The sequence below is a fragment of the Mustela nivalis genome (genome assembly GCF_964662115.1).
Source record: "Mustela nivalis genome assembly, chromosome: 15".
Taxonomy (NCBI): Eukaryota; Metazoa; Chordata; class Mammalia; order Carnivora; family Mustelidae; genus Mustela; species Mustela nivalis.
The window spans coordinates 30,459,821-30,475,108 of NC_139034.1; positions in this window are offsets into that span (position 1 = coordinate 30,459,821).

Genomic DNA, 15,288 nt, shown 5'->3' on the forward strand with positions numbered 1-15,288 from the left:
AAACCTGGGGATGCTGTCGAAAACCCCATGCTGATGGGGGCAGGCATTGTGGTGCCAGTTGAGGGGCCGGGGTGCTGGCTGTTGGGCCAAGCATGGGACACGGTGCCACGTACCTGGGAGACAATGCCAAGCCAGCTTTAGCAGCAGTGGGCTGTGATGTGGCGGAAGATGGCTTGATACATGTTGCAGCTTTTTTGCACCTAATCAGTCGCTGGGCAGGAGATGAGGTGGTCTTGGTGGCAAGGCTGCTCTGGGCCTTGCTCACCAGGGACGTGGGGCCACTAGGAGGAGAATCCAAGATGCCCCAGTCCCAGCGGGTCGCCTTGCTGGAAGTGCCGCCGTCTATATGGACCATGCTTGGTTTGGTGCCAGGCGATGTGACAGGAGGGAGGAGCACTCGGGGCTTCCGACACAGGCTGGTTCGTTGTGCTGGCTCCCGTGGTCCCCGACTGGTTGCTCTGGCGCGGACGGCACCATGTGTTCGTGCCCAGATTTGCTCTGGCGCACTGCGGGCCACTTGGGGCCCTGCTCGTTGCTGCTGTGATGAAGAGTGCCCCAAATCTGGAGCTCAGATCGGCAACATCATCTCCTCTCCCCAAACCTGGGGATGCTGTCGAAAACCCCATGCTGATGGGGGCGGGCATTGTGGTGCCAGTTGAGGGGCCGGGGTGCTGGCTGTTGGGCCAAGCATGGGACACGGTGCCACGTACCTGGGAGACAATGCCAAGCCAGCTTTAGCAGCAGTGGGCTGTGATGTGGCGGAAGATGACTTGATACATGTTGCAGCTCTTTTGCACCTAATCAGTCGCTGGGCAGGAGATGAGGTGGTCTTGGTGGCAAGGCTGCTCTGGGCCTTGCTCACCAGGGACGTGGGGCCACTAGGAGGAGAATCCAAGATGCCCCAGTCCCAGCGGGTCGCCTTGCTGGAAGTGCCGCCGTCTATATGGACCATGCTTGGTTTGGTGCCAGGGGATGTGACAGGAGGGAGGAGCACTAGGGGCTTCCGACACAGGCTGGTTCGTTGTGCTGGCTCCCGTGGTCCCCGACTGGTTGCTCTGGCGCGGACGGCTCCCTGTGTTCGTGCCCAGATTTGCTCTGGCGCACTGCGGGCCACTTGGGGCCCTGCTCGTTGCTGCTGTGATGAAGAGTGCCCCAAATCTGGAGCTCAGATCGGCAACATCATCTCCTCTCCCCAAACCTGGGGGTGCTGTCGAAAGCCCCATGCTGATGGGGGCAGGCATTGTGGTGCCAGTTGAGGGGCCGGGGTGCTGGCTGTTGGGCCAAGCATGGGACACGGTGCCACGTACCTGGGAGACAATGCCAAGCCAGCTTTAGCAGCAGTGGGCTGTGATGTGGCGGAAGATGGCTTGATACATGTTGCAGCTCTTTTGCACCTAATCAGTCGCTGGGCAGGGGATGAGGTGGTCTTGGTGGCAAGGCTGCTCTGGGCCTTGCTCACCAGGGACGTGGGGCCACTAGGAGGAGAGTCCAGGACGCCCCCATCCCAGCACGCCGCCTTGCTGGAAGGGCCGCCGTCTATATGGACCTTGCTTGGTCTGGTGCCGGGGATGTGACAGGAGGGAGGAGCACTCGGGGCTTCCGACACAGGCTGGTTCGTTGTGCTGGCTCCCGTGGTCCCCGACTGGGTGCTCTGGCGTGGACGGCACCCTGTGTTCAGGCCCAGGCTTGCCCTGGCGCCCTGCGCGCCACCTGGGGCCCTGCTCGTTGCTGCTGTGATGAAGAGTGCCCCAAATCTGGAGCTCATATCGGCAACATTATCTCCTCCCCCAAAACCTGGGGCTGCTGCCGAAAGCCCCATGTTTATGGGGGCAGGCATTGTGGTGCCAGTTGAAGGGTTGGGGTGCTGGCTGTTGGGCCGAGCAGGGGACACAGCGCCGGGCAGCTGAGGGGCCGCTGTCAAGCCCGTGGCTGTGGCAGTGGGATGAGATGTGCAGGAAGATTGCTTGTTGCACGGTGAAGCTCTTTTGCACCTAATCAGTCTCTGGGCAGGGGATGCGCGGGTCTTGGTTGCAAGGCTGGTGTGGGCTGTGCTGACCACAATGGCAGTGCTGCTAGGAGGAGAATCCAGGACGCCCCCTTCCCCGCGGGTAGACTTGCTAGAAGTACCGCCGTCTGATCTGGACCTCTGCTGGGTACTGTTCCTGGGGATGTGACTAGAGGGATGAGCACTCGGGGCTCCCGACACAGGCTGGTTCCTTGTACTGGCTCCTGTGGTCCCCGACAGGGTGTTCTGGCGTTTGCTGCCGCCTGTGTTCGGGCCCAGGCTTGCCCTGGAGCCCTTCGTGCCACTTGGATCCCGGCTCGTTGCTGATGCGATGCAGAGTGCCCCAAATCTGGAGCACAGATCGGCAAAATCATCTCTTCTCCCAAAACTGGTGGTGCTGCTGAAAGCCCCATGTTGATGGGGGCCGGCATTGTGGTGCCAGTTGGAGGTCCTGGGTGCTGGCTGTTGGGCCCAGCATGGGACACGTGCCACGTACCTGGGAGACGACTGCCAAGCCAGCGTTACCAGCAATGGGCTGTGATGTGGCGGAAGATGGCTTGATACATGTTGCAGCTCTTTTGCACCTAATCAGTCGCTGGGCAGGGGATGAGGTGGTCTTGGTGGCAAGGCTGCTCTGGGCCTTGCTCACCAGGGACGTGGGGCCACTAGGAGGAGAGTCCAAGATGCCCCTGTCCCAGCGGGTCGACTTGCTGGAAGTGCCGCCGTCTATATGGACCTTGCTTGGTCTGGTGCCAGGGGATGTGACAGGAGGGAGGAGCACTCGGGGCTTCCGACACAGGCTGGTTCGTTGTGCTGGCTCCCGTGGTCCCCGACTGGTTGCTCTGGCGCGGACGGCACCCTGTGTTCGTGCCCAGATTTGCTCTGGCGCACTGCGGGCCACTTGGGGCCCTGCTCGTTGCTGCTGTGATGAAGAGTGCCCCAAATCTGGAGCTCAGATCGGCAACATCATCTCCTCTCCCCAAACCTGGGGGTGCTGTCGAAAGCCCCATGCTGATGGGGGCAGGCATTGTGGTGCCAGTTGAGGGGCCGGGGTGCTGGCTGTTGGGCCAAGCATGGGACACGGTGCCACGTACCTGGGAGACAAAGCCAAGCCAGCTTTAGCAGCAGTGGGCTGTGATGTGGCGGAAGATGGCTTGATACATGTTGCAGCTCTTTTGCACCTAATCAGTCGCTGGGCAGGGGATGAGGTGGTCTTGGTGGCAAGGCTGCTCTGGGCCTTGCTCACCAGGGACGTGGGGCCACTAGGAGGAGAATCCAAGATGCCCCAGTCCCAGCGGGTCGCCTTGCTGGAAGTGCCGCCGTCTATATGGACCATGCTTGGTTTGGTGCCAGGGGATGTGACAGGAGGGAGGAGCACTCGGGGCTTCCGACACAGGCTGATTCGTTGTGCTGGCTCCCGTGGTCCCCGACTGGTTGCTCTGGCGCGGACGGCTCCCTGTGTTCGTGCCCAGATTTGCTCTGGCGCACTGCGGGCCACTTGGGGCCCTGCTCGTTGCTGCTGTGATGAAGAGTGCCCCAAATCTGGAGCTCAGATCGGCAACATCATCTCCTCTCCCCAAACCTGGGGGTGCTGTCGAAAGCCCCATGCTGATGGGGGCAGGCATTGTGGTGCCAGTTGAGGGGCCGGGGTGCTGGCTGTTGGGCCAAGCATGGGACACGGTGCCACGTACCTGGGAGACAATGCCAAGCCAGCTTTAGCAGCAGTGGGCTGTGATGTGGCGGAAGATGGCTTGATACATGTTGCAGCTCTTTTGCACCTAATCAGTCGCTGGGCAGGGGATGAGGTGGTCTTGGTGGCAAGGCTGCTCTGGGCCTTGCTCACCAGGGACGTGGGGCCACTAGGAGGAGAGTCCAGGACGCCCCCATCCCAGCACGCCGCCTTGCTGGAAGGGCCGCCGTCTATATGGACCTTGCTTGGTCTGGTGCCGGGGATGTGACAGGAGGGAGGAGCACTCGGGGCTTCCGACACAGGCTGGTTCGTTGTGCTGGCTCCCGTGGTCCCCGACTGGGTGCTCTGGCGTGGACGGCACCCTGTGTTCAGGCCCAGGCTTGCCCTGGCGCCCTGCGCGCCACCTGGGGCCCTGCTCGTTGCTGCTGTGATGAAGAGTGCCCCAAATCTGGAGCTCAGATCGGCAACATCATCTCCTCTCCCCAAACCTGGGGATGCTGTCGAAAACCCCATGCTGATGGGGGCGGGCATTGTGGTGCCAGTTGAGGGGCCGGGGTGCTGGCTGTTGGGCCAAGCATGGGACACGGTGCCACGTACCTGGGAGACAATGCCAAGCCAGCTTTAGCAGCAGTGGGCTGTGATGTGGCGGAAGATGACTTGATACATGTTGCAGCTCTTTTGCACCTAATCAGTCGCTGGGCAGGAGATGAGGTGGTCTTGGTGGCAAGGCTGCTCTGGGCCTTGCTCACCAGGGACGTGGGGCCACTAGGAGGAGAATCCAAGATGCCCCAGTCCCAGCGGGTCGCCTTGCTGGAAGTGCCGCCGTCTATATGGACCATGCTTGGTTTGGTGCCAGGCGATGTGACAGGAGGGAGGAGCACTCGGGGCTTCCGACACAGGCTGGTTCGTTGTGCTGGCTCCCGTGGTCCCCGACTGGTTGCTCTGGCGCGGACGGCACCCTGTGTTCGTGCCCAGATTTGCTCTGGCGCACTGCGGGCCACTTGGGGCCCTGCTCGTTGCTGCTGTGATGAAGAGTGCCCCAAATCTGGAGCTCAGATCGGCAACATCATCTCCTCTCCCCAAACCTGGGGATGCTGTCGAAAACCCCATGCTGATGGGGGCGGGCATTGTGGTGCCAGTTGAGGGGCCGGGGTGCTGGCTGTTGGGCCAAGCATGGGACACGGTGCCACGTACCTGGGAGACAATGCCAAGCCAGCTTTAGCAGCAGTGGGCTGTGATGTGGCGGAAGATGACTTGATACATGTTGCAGCTCTTTTGCACCTAATCAGTCGCTGGGCAGGAGATGAGGTGGTCTTGGTGGCAAGGCTGCTCTGGGCCTTGCTCACCAGGGACGTGGGGCCACTAGGAGGAGAATCCAAGATGCCCCAGTCCCAGCGGGTCGCCTTGCTGGAAGTGCCGCCGTCTATATGGACCATGCTTGGTTTGGTGCCAGGGGATGTGACAGGAGGGAGGAGCACTAGGGGCTTCCGACACAGGCTGGTTCGTTGTGCTGGCTCCCGTGGTCCCCGACTGGTTGCTCTGGCGCGGACGGCTCCCTGTGTTCGTGCCCAGATTTGCTCTGGCGCACTGCGGGCCACTTGGGGCCCTGCTCGTTGCTGCTGTGATGAAGAGTGCCCCAAATCTGGAGCTCAGATCGGCAACATCATCTCCTCTCCCCAAACCTGGGGGTGCTGTCGAAAGCCCCATGCTGATGGGGGCAGGCATTGTGGTGCCAGTTGAGGGGCCGGGGTGCTGGCTGTTGGGCCAAGCATGGGACACGGTGCCACGTACCTGGGAGACAATGCCAAGCCAGCTTTAGCAGCAGTGGGCTGTGATGTGGCGGAAGATGGCTTGATACATGTTGCAGCTCTTTTGCACCTAATCAGTCGCTGGGCAGGGGATGAGGTGGTCTTGGTGGCAAGGCTGCTCTGGGCCTTGCTCACCAGGGACGTGGGGCCACTAGGAGGAGAGTCCAGGACGCCCCCATCCCAGCACGCCGCCTTGCTGGAAGGGCCGCCGTCTATATGGACCTTGCTTGGTCTGGTGCCGGGGATGTGACAGGAGGGAGGAGCACTCGGGGCTTCCGACACAGGCTGGTTCGTTGTGCTGGCTCCCGTGGTCCCCGACTGGGTGCTCTGGCGTGGACGGCACCCTGTGTTCAGGCCCAGGCTTGCCCTGGCGCCCTGCGCGCCACCTGGGGCCCTGCTCGTTGCTGCTGTGATGAAGAGTGCCCCAAATCTGGAGCTCATATCGGCAACATTATCTCCTCCCCCAAAACCTGGGGGTGCTGCCGAAAGCCCCATGTTTATGGGGGCAGGCATTGTGGTGCCAGTTGAAGGGTTGGGGTGCTGGCTGTTGGGCCGAGCAGGGGACACAGCGCCGGGCAGCTGAGGGGCCGCTGTCAAGCCCGTGGCTGTGGCAGTGGGATGAGATGTGCAGGAAGATTGCTTGTTGCACGGTGAAGCTCTTTTGCACCTAATCAGTCTCTGGGCAGGGGATGCGCGGGTCTTGGTTGCAAGGCTGGTGTGGGCTGTGCTGACCACAATGGCAGTGCTGCTAGGAGGAGAATCCAGGACGCCCCCTTCCCCGCGGGTAGACTTGCTAGAAGTACCGCCGTCTGATCTGGACCTCTGCTGGGTACTGTTCCTTGGGATGTGACTAGAGGGATGAGCACTCGGGGCTCCCGACACAGGCTGGTTCCTTGTACTGGCTCCTGTGGTCCCCGACAGGGTGTTCTGGCGTTTGCTGCCGCCTGTGTTCGGGCCCAGGCTTGCCCTGGAGCCCTTCGTGCCACTTGGATCCCGGCTCGTTGCTGATGCGATGCAGAGTGCCCCAAATCTGGAGCACAGATCGGCAAAATCATCTCTTCTCCCAAAACTGGTGGTGCTGCTGAAAGCCCCATGTTGATGGGGGCCGGCATTGTGGTGCCAGTTGGAGGTCCTGGGTGCTGGCTGTTGGGCCCAGCATGGGACACGTGCCACGTACCTGGGAGACGACTGCCAAGCCAGCGTTACCAGCAATGGGCTGTGATGTGGCGGAAGATGGCTTGATACATGTTGCAGCTCTTTTGCACCTAATCAGTCGCTGGGCAGGGGATGAGGTGGTCTTGGTGGCAAGGCTGCTCTGGGCCTTGCTCACCAGGGACGTGGGGCCACTAGGAGGAGAGTCCAAGATGCCCCTGTCCCAGCGGGTCGACTTGCTGGAAGTGCCGCCGTCTATATGGACCTTGCTTGGTCTGGTGCCAGGGGATGTGACAGGAGGGAGGAGCACTCGGGGCTTCCGACACAGGCTGGTTCGTTGTGCTGGCTCCCGTGGTCCCCGACTGGTTGCTCTGGCGCGGACGGCACCCTGTGTTCGTGCCCAGATTTGCTCTGGCGCACTGCGGGCCACTTGGGGCCCTGCTCGTTGCTGCTGTGATGAAGAGTGCCCCAAATCTGGAGCTCAGATCGGCAACATCATCTCCTCTCCCCAAACCTGGGGGTGCTGTCGAAAGCCCCATGCTGATGGGGGCAGGCATTGTGGTGCCAGTTGAGGGGCCGGGGTGCTGGCTGTTGGGCCAAGCATGGGACACGGTGCCACGTACCTGGGAGACAAAGCCAAGCCAGCTTTAGCAGCAGTGGGCTGTGATGTGGCGGAAGATGGCTTGATACATGTTGCAGCTCTTTTGCACCTAATCAGTCGCTGGGCAGGGGATGAGGTGGTCTTGGTGGCAAGGCTGCTCTGGGCCTTGCTCACCAGGGACGTGGGGCCACTAGGAGGAGAATCCAAGATGCCCCAGTCCCAGCGGGTCGCCTTGCTGGAAGTGCCGCCGTCTATATGGACCATGCTTGGTTTGGTGCCAGGGGATGTGACAGGAGGGAGGAGCACTCGGGGCTTCCGACACAGGCTGATTCGTTGTGCTGGCTCCCGTGGTCCCCGACTGGTTGCTCTGGCGCGGACGGCTCCCTGTGTTCGTGCCCAGATTTGCTCTGGCGCACTGCGGGCCACTTGGGGCCCTGCTCGTTGCTGCTGTGATGAAGAGTGCCCCAAATCTGGAGCTCAGATCGGCAACATCATCTCCTCTCCCCAAACCTGGGGGTGCTGTCGAAAGCCCCATGCTGATGGGGGCAGGCATTGTGGTGCCAGTTGAGGGGCCGGGGTGCTGGCTGTTGGGCCAAGCATGGGACACGGTGCCACGTACCTGGGAGACAATGCCAAGCCAGCTTTAGCAGCAGTGGGCTGTGATGTGGCGGAAGATGGCTTGATACATGTTGCAGCTCTTTTGCACCTAATCAGTCGCTGGGCAGGGGATGAGGTGGTCTTGGTGGCAAGGCTGCTCTGGGCCTTGCTCACCAGGGACGTGGGGCCACTAGGAGGAGAGTCCAGGACGCCCCCATCCCAGCACGCCGCCTTGCTGGAAGGGCCGCCGTCTATATGGACCTTGCTTGGTCTGGTGCCGGGGATGTGACAGGAGGGAGGAGCACTCGGGGCTTCTGACACAGGCTGGTTCGTTGTGCTGGCTCCCGTGGTCCCCGACTGGGTGCTCTGGCGTGGACGGCACCCTGTGTTCGGGCCCAGGCTTGCCCTGGCGCCCTGCGGGCCACCTGGGGCCCTGCTCGTTGCTGCTGTGATGAAGAGTGCCCCAAATCTGGAGCTCTTATCGGCAACATTATCTCCTCCCCCCAAACCTGGGGGTGCTGCTGAAAGCCCCATGTTTATGGGGGCAGGCATTGTGGTGCCAGTTGAAGGGTTGGGGTGCTGGCTGTTGGGCCGAGCAGGGGACACAGCGCCGGGCAGCTGAGGGGCCGCTGTCAAGCCCGTGGCTGTGGCAGTGGGATGAGATGTGCAGGAAGATTGCTTGTTGCACGGTGAAGCTCTTTTGCACCTAATCAGTCTCTGGGCAGGGGATGCGCGGGTCTTGGTTGCAAGGCTGGTGTGGGCTGTGCTGAACACAATGGCAGTGCTGCTAGGAGGAGAATCCAGGACGCCCCCTTCCCCGCGGGTAGACTTGCTAGAAGTACCGCCGTCTGATCTGGACCTCTGCTGGGTACTGTTCCTGGGGATGTGACTAGAGGGATGAGCACTCGGGGCTCCCGACACAGGCTGGTTCCTTGTACTGGCTCCTGTGGTCCCCGACAGGGTGTTCTGGCGTTTGCTGCCGCCTGTGTTCGGGCCCAGGCTTGCCCTGGAGCCCTTCGTGCCACTTGGATCCCGGCTCGTTGCTGATGCGATGCAGAGTGCCCCAAATCTGGAGCACAGATCGGCAACATCATCTCTTCTCCCAAAACTGGTGGTGCTGCTGAAAGCCCCATGTTGATGGGGGCCGGCATTGTGGTGCCAGTTGGAGGTCCTGGGTGCTGGCTGTTGGGCCCAGCATGGGACACGGTGCCACGTACCTGGGAGACGACTGCCAAGCCAGCGTTACCAGCAATGGGCTGTGATGTGGCGGAAGATGGCTTGATACATGTTGCAGCTCTTTTGCACCTAATCAGTCGCTGGGCAGGGGATGAGGTGGTCTTGGTGGCAAGGCTGCTCTGGGCCTTGCTCACCAGGGACGTGGGGCCACTAGGAGGAGAGTCCAAGATGCCCCTGTCCCAGCGGATCGACTTGCTGGAAGTGCCGCCGTCTATATGGACCTTGCTTGGTCTGGTGCCAGGGGATGTGACAGGAGGGAGGAGCACTCGGGGCTTCCGACACAGGCTGGTTCGTTGTGCTGGCTCCCGTGGTCCCCGACTGGTTGCTCTGGCGCGGACGGCACCCTGTGTTCGTGCCCAGATTTGCTCTGGCGCACTGCGGGCCACTTGGGGCCCTGCTCGTTGCTGCTGTGATGAAGAGTGCCCCAAATCTGGAGCTCAGATCGGCAACATCATCTCCTCTCCCCAAACCTGGGGATGCTGTCGAAAACCCCATGCTGATGGGGGCAGGCATTGTGGTGCCAGTTGAGGGGCCGGGGTGCTGGCTTTTGGGCCAAGCATGGGACACGGTGCCACGTACCTGGGAGACAATGCCAAGCCAGCTTTAGCAGCAGTGGGCTGTGATGTGGCTGAAGATGGCTTGATACATGTTGCAGCTCTTTTGCACCTAATCAGTCGCTGGGCAGGAGATGAGGTGGTCTTGGTGGCAAGGCTGCTCTGGGCCTTGCTCACCAGGGACGTGGGGCCACTAGGAGGAGAATCCAAGATGCCCCAGTCCCAGCGGGTCGCCTTGCTGGAAGTGCCGCCGTCTATATGGACCATGCTTGGTTTGGTGCCAGGGGATGTGACAGGAGGGAGGAGCACTCGGGGCTTCCGACACAGGCTGGTTCGTTGTGCTGGCTCCCGTGGTACCCGACTGGTTGCTCTGGCGCGGACGGCTCCCTGTGTTCGTGCCCAGATTTGCTCTGGCACACTGCGGGCCACTTGGGGCCCTGCTCGTTGCTGCTGTGATGAAGAGTGCCCCAAATCTGGAGCTCAGATCGGCAACATCATCTCCTCTCCCCAAACCTGGGGGTGCTGTCGAAAGCCCCATGCTGATGGGGGCAGGCATTGTGGTGCCAGTTGAGGGGCCGGGGTGCTGGCTGTTGGGCCAAGCATGGGACACGGTGCCACGTACCTGGGAGACAATGCCAAGCCAGCTTTAGCAGCAGTGGGCTGTGATGTGGCGGAAGATGGCTTGATACATGTTGCAGCTCTTTTGCACCTAATCAGTCGCTGGGCAGGGGATGAGGTGGTCTTGGTGGCAAGGCTGCTCTGGGCCTTGCTCACCAGGGACGTGGGGCCACTAGGAGGAGAGTCCAGGACGCCCCCATCCCAGCACGCCGCCTTGCTGGAAGGGCCGCCGTCTATATGGACCTTGCTTGGTCTGGTGCCGGGGATGTGACAGGAGGGAGGAGCACTCGGGGCTTCCGACACAGGCTGGTTCGTTGTGCTGGCTCCCGTGGTCCCCGACTGGGTGCTCTGGCGTGGACGGCACCCTGTGTTCGGGCCCAGGCTTGCCCTGGCGCCCTGCGGGCCACCTGGGGCCCTGCTCGTTGCTGCTGTGATGAAGAGTGCCCCAAATCTGGAGCTCATATCGGCAACATTATCTCCTCCCCCCAAACCTGGGGGTGCTGCTGAAAGCCCCATGTTTATGGGGGCAGGCATTGTGGTGCCAGTTGAAGGGTTGGGGTGCTGGCTGTTGGGCCGAGCAGGGGGCACAGCGCCGGGCAGCTGAGGGGCCGCTGTCAAGCCCGTGGCTGTGGCAGTGGGATGAGATGTGCAGGAAGATTGCTTGTTGCACGGTGAAGCTCTTTTGCACCTAATCAGTCTCTGGGCAGGGGATGCGCGGGTCTTGGTTGCAAGGCTGGTGTGGGCTGTGCTGACCACAATGGCAGTGCTGCTAGGAGGAGAATCCAGGACGCCCCCTTCCCCGCGGGTAGACTTGCTAGAAGTACCGCCGTCTGATCTGGACCTCTGCTGGGTACTGTTCCTGGGGATGTGACTAGAGGGATGAGCACTCGGGGCTCCCGACACAGGCTGGTTCCTTGTACTGGCTCCTGTGGTCCCCGACAGGGTGTTCTGGCGTTTGCTGCCGCCTGTGTTCGGGCCCAGGCTTGCCCTGGAGCCCTTCGTGCCACTTGGATCCCGGCTCGTTGCTGATGCGATGCAGAGTGCCCCAAATCTGGAGCACAGATCGGCAACATCATCTCTTCTCCCAAAACTGGTGGTGCTGCTGAAAGCCCCATGTTGATGGGGGCCGGCATTGTGGTGCCAGTTGGAGGTCCTGGGTGCTGGCTGTTGGGCCCAGCATGGGACACGGTGCCACGTACCTGGGAGACGACTGCCAAGCCAGCGTTACCAGCAATGGGCTGTGATGTGGCGGAAGATGGCTTGATACATGTTGCAGCTCTTTTGCACCTAATCAGTCGCTGGGCAGGGGATGAGGTGGTCTTGGTGGCAAGGCTGCTCTGGGCCTTGCTCACCAGGGACGTGGGGCCACTAGGAGGAGAGTCCAAGATGCCCCTGTCCCAGCGGGTCGCCTTGCTGGAAGTGCCGCCGTCTATATGGACCTTGCTTGGTCTGGTGCCAGGGGATGTGACAGGAGGGAGGAGCACTCGGGGCTTCCGACACAGGCTGGTTCGTTGTGCTGGCTCCCGTGGTCCCCGACTGGTTGCTCTGGCGCGGACGGCTCCCTGTGTTCGTGCCCAGATTTGCTCTGGCGCACTGCAGGCCACTTGGGGCCCTGCTCGTTGCTGCTGTGATGAAGAGTGCCCCAAATCTGGAGCTCGAATCGGCAATATCATCTCCTCTCCCCAAACCTGGGGGTGCTGTCGAAAGCCCCATGCTGATGGGGGCAGGCATTGTGGTGCCAGTTGAGGGGCCGGGGTGCTGGCTGTTGGGCCAAGCATGGGACACGGTGCCACGTACCTGGGAGACAATGCCAAGCCAGCTTTAGCAGCAGTGGGCTGTGATGTGGCGGAAGATGGCTTGATACATGTTGCAGCTCTTTTGCACCTAATCAGTCGCTGGGCAGGGGATGAGGTGGTCTTGGTGGCAAGGCTGCTCTGGGCCTTGCTCACCAGGGACGTGGGGCCACTAGGAGGAGAATCCAAGATGCCCCAGTCCCAGCGGGTCGCCTTGCTGGAAGTGCCGCCGTCTATATGGACCATGCTTGGTTTGGTGCCAGGGGATGTGACAGGAGGGAGGAGCACTCGGGGCTTCCGACACAGGCTGGTTCGTTGTGCTGGCTCCCGTGGTCCCCGACTGGTTGCTCTGGCGCGGACGGCTCCCTGTGTTCGTGCCCAGATTTGCTCTGGCGCACTGCGGGCCACTTGGGGCCCTGCTCGTTGCTGCTGTGATGAAGAGTGCCCCAAATCTGGAGCTCAGATCGGCAACATCATCTCCTCTCCCCAAACCTGGGGGTGCTGTCGAAAGCCCCATGCTGATGGGGGCAGGCATTGTGGTGCCAGTTGAGGGGCCGGGGTGCTGGCTGTTGGGCCAAGCATGGGACACGGTGCCACGTACCTGGGAGACAATGCCAAGCCAGCTTTAGCAGCAGTGGGCTGTGATGTGGCGGAAGATGGCTTGATACATGTTGCAGCTCTTTTGCACCTAATCAGTCGCTGGGCAGGGGATGAGGTGGTCTTGGTGGCAAGGCTGCTCTGGGCCTTGCTCACCAGGGACGTGGGGCCACTAGGAGGAGAGTCCAGGACGCCCCCATCCCAGCACGCCGCCTTGCTGGAAGGGCCGCCGTCTATATGGACCTTGCTTGGTCTGGTGCCGGGGATGTGACAGGAGGGAGGAGCACTCGGGGCTTCCGACACAGGCTGGTTCGTTGTGCTGGCTCCCGTGGTCCCCGACTGGGTGCTCTGGCGTGGACGGCACCCTGTGTTCGGGCCCAGGCTTGCCCTGGCGCCCTGCGGGCCACCTGGGGCCCTGCTCGTTGCTGCTGTGATGAAGAGTGCCCCAAATCTGGAGCTCATATCGGCAACATTATCTCCTCCCCCCAAACCTGGGGGTGCTGCTGAAAGCCCCATGTTTATGGGGGCAGGCATTGTGGTGCCAGTTGAAGGGTTGGGGTGCTGGCTGTTGGGCCGAGCAGGGGACACAGCGCCGGGCAGCTGAGGGGCCGCTGTCAAGCCCGTGGCTGTGGCAGTGGGATGAGATGTGCAGGAAGATTGCTTGTTGCACGGTGAAGCTCTTTTGCACCTAATCAGTCTCTGGGCAGGGGATGCGCGGGTCTTGGTTGCAAGGCTGGTGTGGGCTGTGCTGACCACAATGGCAGTGCTGCTAGGAGGAGAATCCAGGACGCCCCCTTCCCCGCGGGTAGACTTGCTAGAAGTACCGCCGTCTGATCTGGACCTCTGCTGGGTACTGTTCCTGGGGATGTGACTAGAGGGATGAGCACTCGGGGCTCCCGACACAGGCTGGTTCCTTGTACTGGCTCCTGTGGTCCCCGACAGGGTGTTCTGGCGTTTGCTGCCGCCTGTGTTCGGGCCCAGGCTTGCCCTGGAGCCCTTCGTGCCACTTGGATCCCGGCTCGTTGCTGATGCGATGCAGAGTGCCCCAAATCTGGAGCACAGATCGGCAACATCATCTCTTCTCCCAAAACTGGTGGTGCTGCTGAAAGCCCCATGTTGATGGGGGCCGGCATTGTGGTGCCAGTTGGAGGTCCTGGGTGCTGGCTGTTGGGCCCAGCATGGGACACGGTGCCACGTACCTGGGAGACGACTGCCAAGCCAGCGTTACCAGCAATGGGCTGTGATGTGGCGGAAGATGGCTTGATACATGTTGCAGCTCTTTTGCACCTAATCAGTCGCTGGGCAGGGGATGAGGTGGTCTTGGTGGCAAGGCTGCTCTGGGCCTTGCTCACCAGGGACGTGGGGCCACTAGGAGGAGAGTCCAAGATGCCCCTGTCCCAGCGGGTCGCCTTGCTGGAAGTGCCGCCGTCTATATGGACCTTGCTTGGTCTGCTGCCAGGGGATGTGACAGGAGGGAGGAGCACTCAAGGCTTCCGACACAGGCTGGTTCGTTGTGCTGGCTCCCGTGGTCCCCGACTGTTTGCTCTGGCGCGGGCGGCACCCTGTGTTCGTGCCCAGATTTGCTCTGGCGCACTGCGGGCCACTTGGGGCCCTGCTCGTTGCTGCTGTGATGAAGAGTGCCCCAAATCTGGAGCTCAGATCGGCAACATCATCTCCTCTCCCCAAACCTGGGGATGCTGTCGAAAACCCCATGCTGATGGGGGCAGGCATTGTGGTGCCAGTTGAGGGGCCGGGGTGCTGGCTGTTGGGCCAAGCATGGGACACGGTGCCACGTACCTGGGAGACAATGCCAAGCCAGCTTTAGCAGCAGTGGGCTGTGATGTGGCGGAAGATGGCTTGATACATGTTGCAGCTCTTTTGCACCTAATCAGTCGCTGGGCAGGAGATGAGGTGGTCTTGGTGGCAAGGCTGCTCTGGGCCTTGCTCACCAGGGACGTGGGGCCACTAGGAGGAGAATCCAAGATGCCCCAGTCCCAGCGGGTCGCCTTGCTGGAAGTGCCGCCGTCTATATGGACCTTGCTTGGTCTGGTGCCAGGGGATGTGACAGGAGGGAGGAGCACTCGGGGCTTCCGACACAGGCTGGTTCGTTGTGCTGGCTCCCGTGGTCCCCGACTGGTTGCTCTGGCGCGGACGGCTCCCTGTGTTCGTGCCCAGATTTGCTCTGGCGCACTGCGGGCCACTTGGGGCCCTGCTCGTTGCTGCTGTGATGAAGAGTGCCCCAAATCTGGAGCTCAGATCGGCAACATCATCTCCTCTCCCCAAACCTGGGGGTGCTGTCGAAAGCCCCATGCTGATGGGGGCAGGCATTGTGGTGCCAGTTGATGGGCCGGGGTGCTGGCTGTTGGGCCAAGCATGGGACACGGTGCCACGTACCTGGGAGACAATGCCAAGCCAGCTTTAGCAGTAGTGGGCTGTGATGTGGCGGAAGATGGCTTGATACATGTTGCAGCTCTTTTGCACCTAATCAGTCGCTGGGCAGGGGATGAGGTGGTCTTGGTGGCAAGGCTGCTCTGGGCCTTGCTCACCAGGGACGTTGGGCCACTAGGAGGAGAGTCCAGGACGCCCCCATCCCAGCACGCCGCCTTGCTGGAAGGGCCGCCGTCTATATGGACCTTG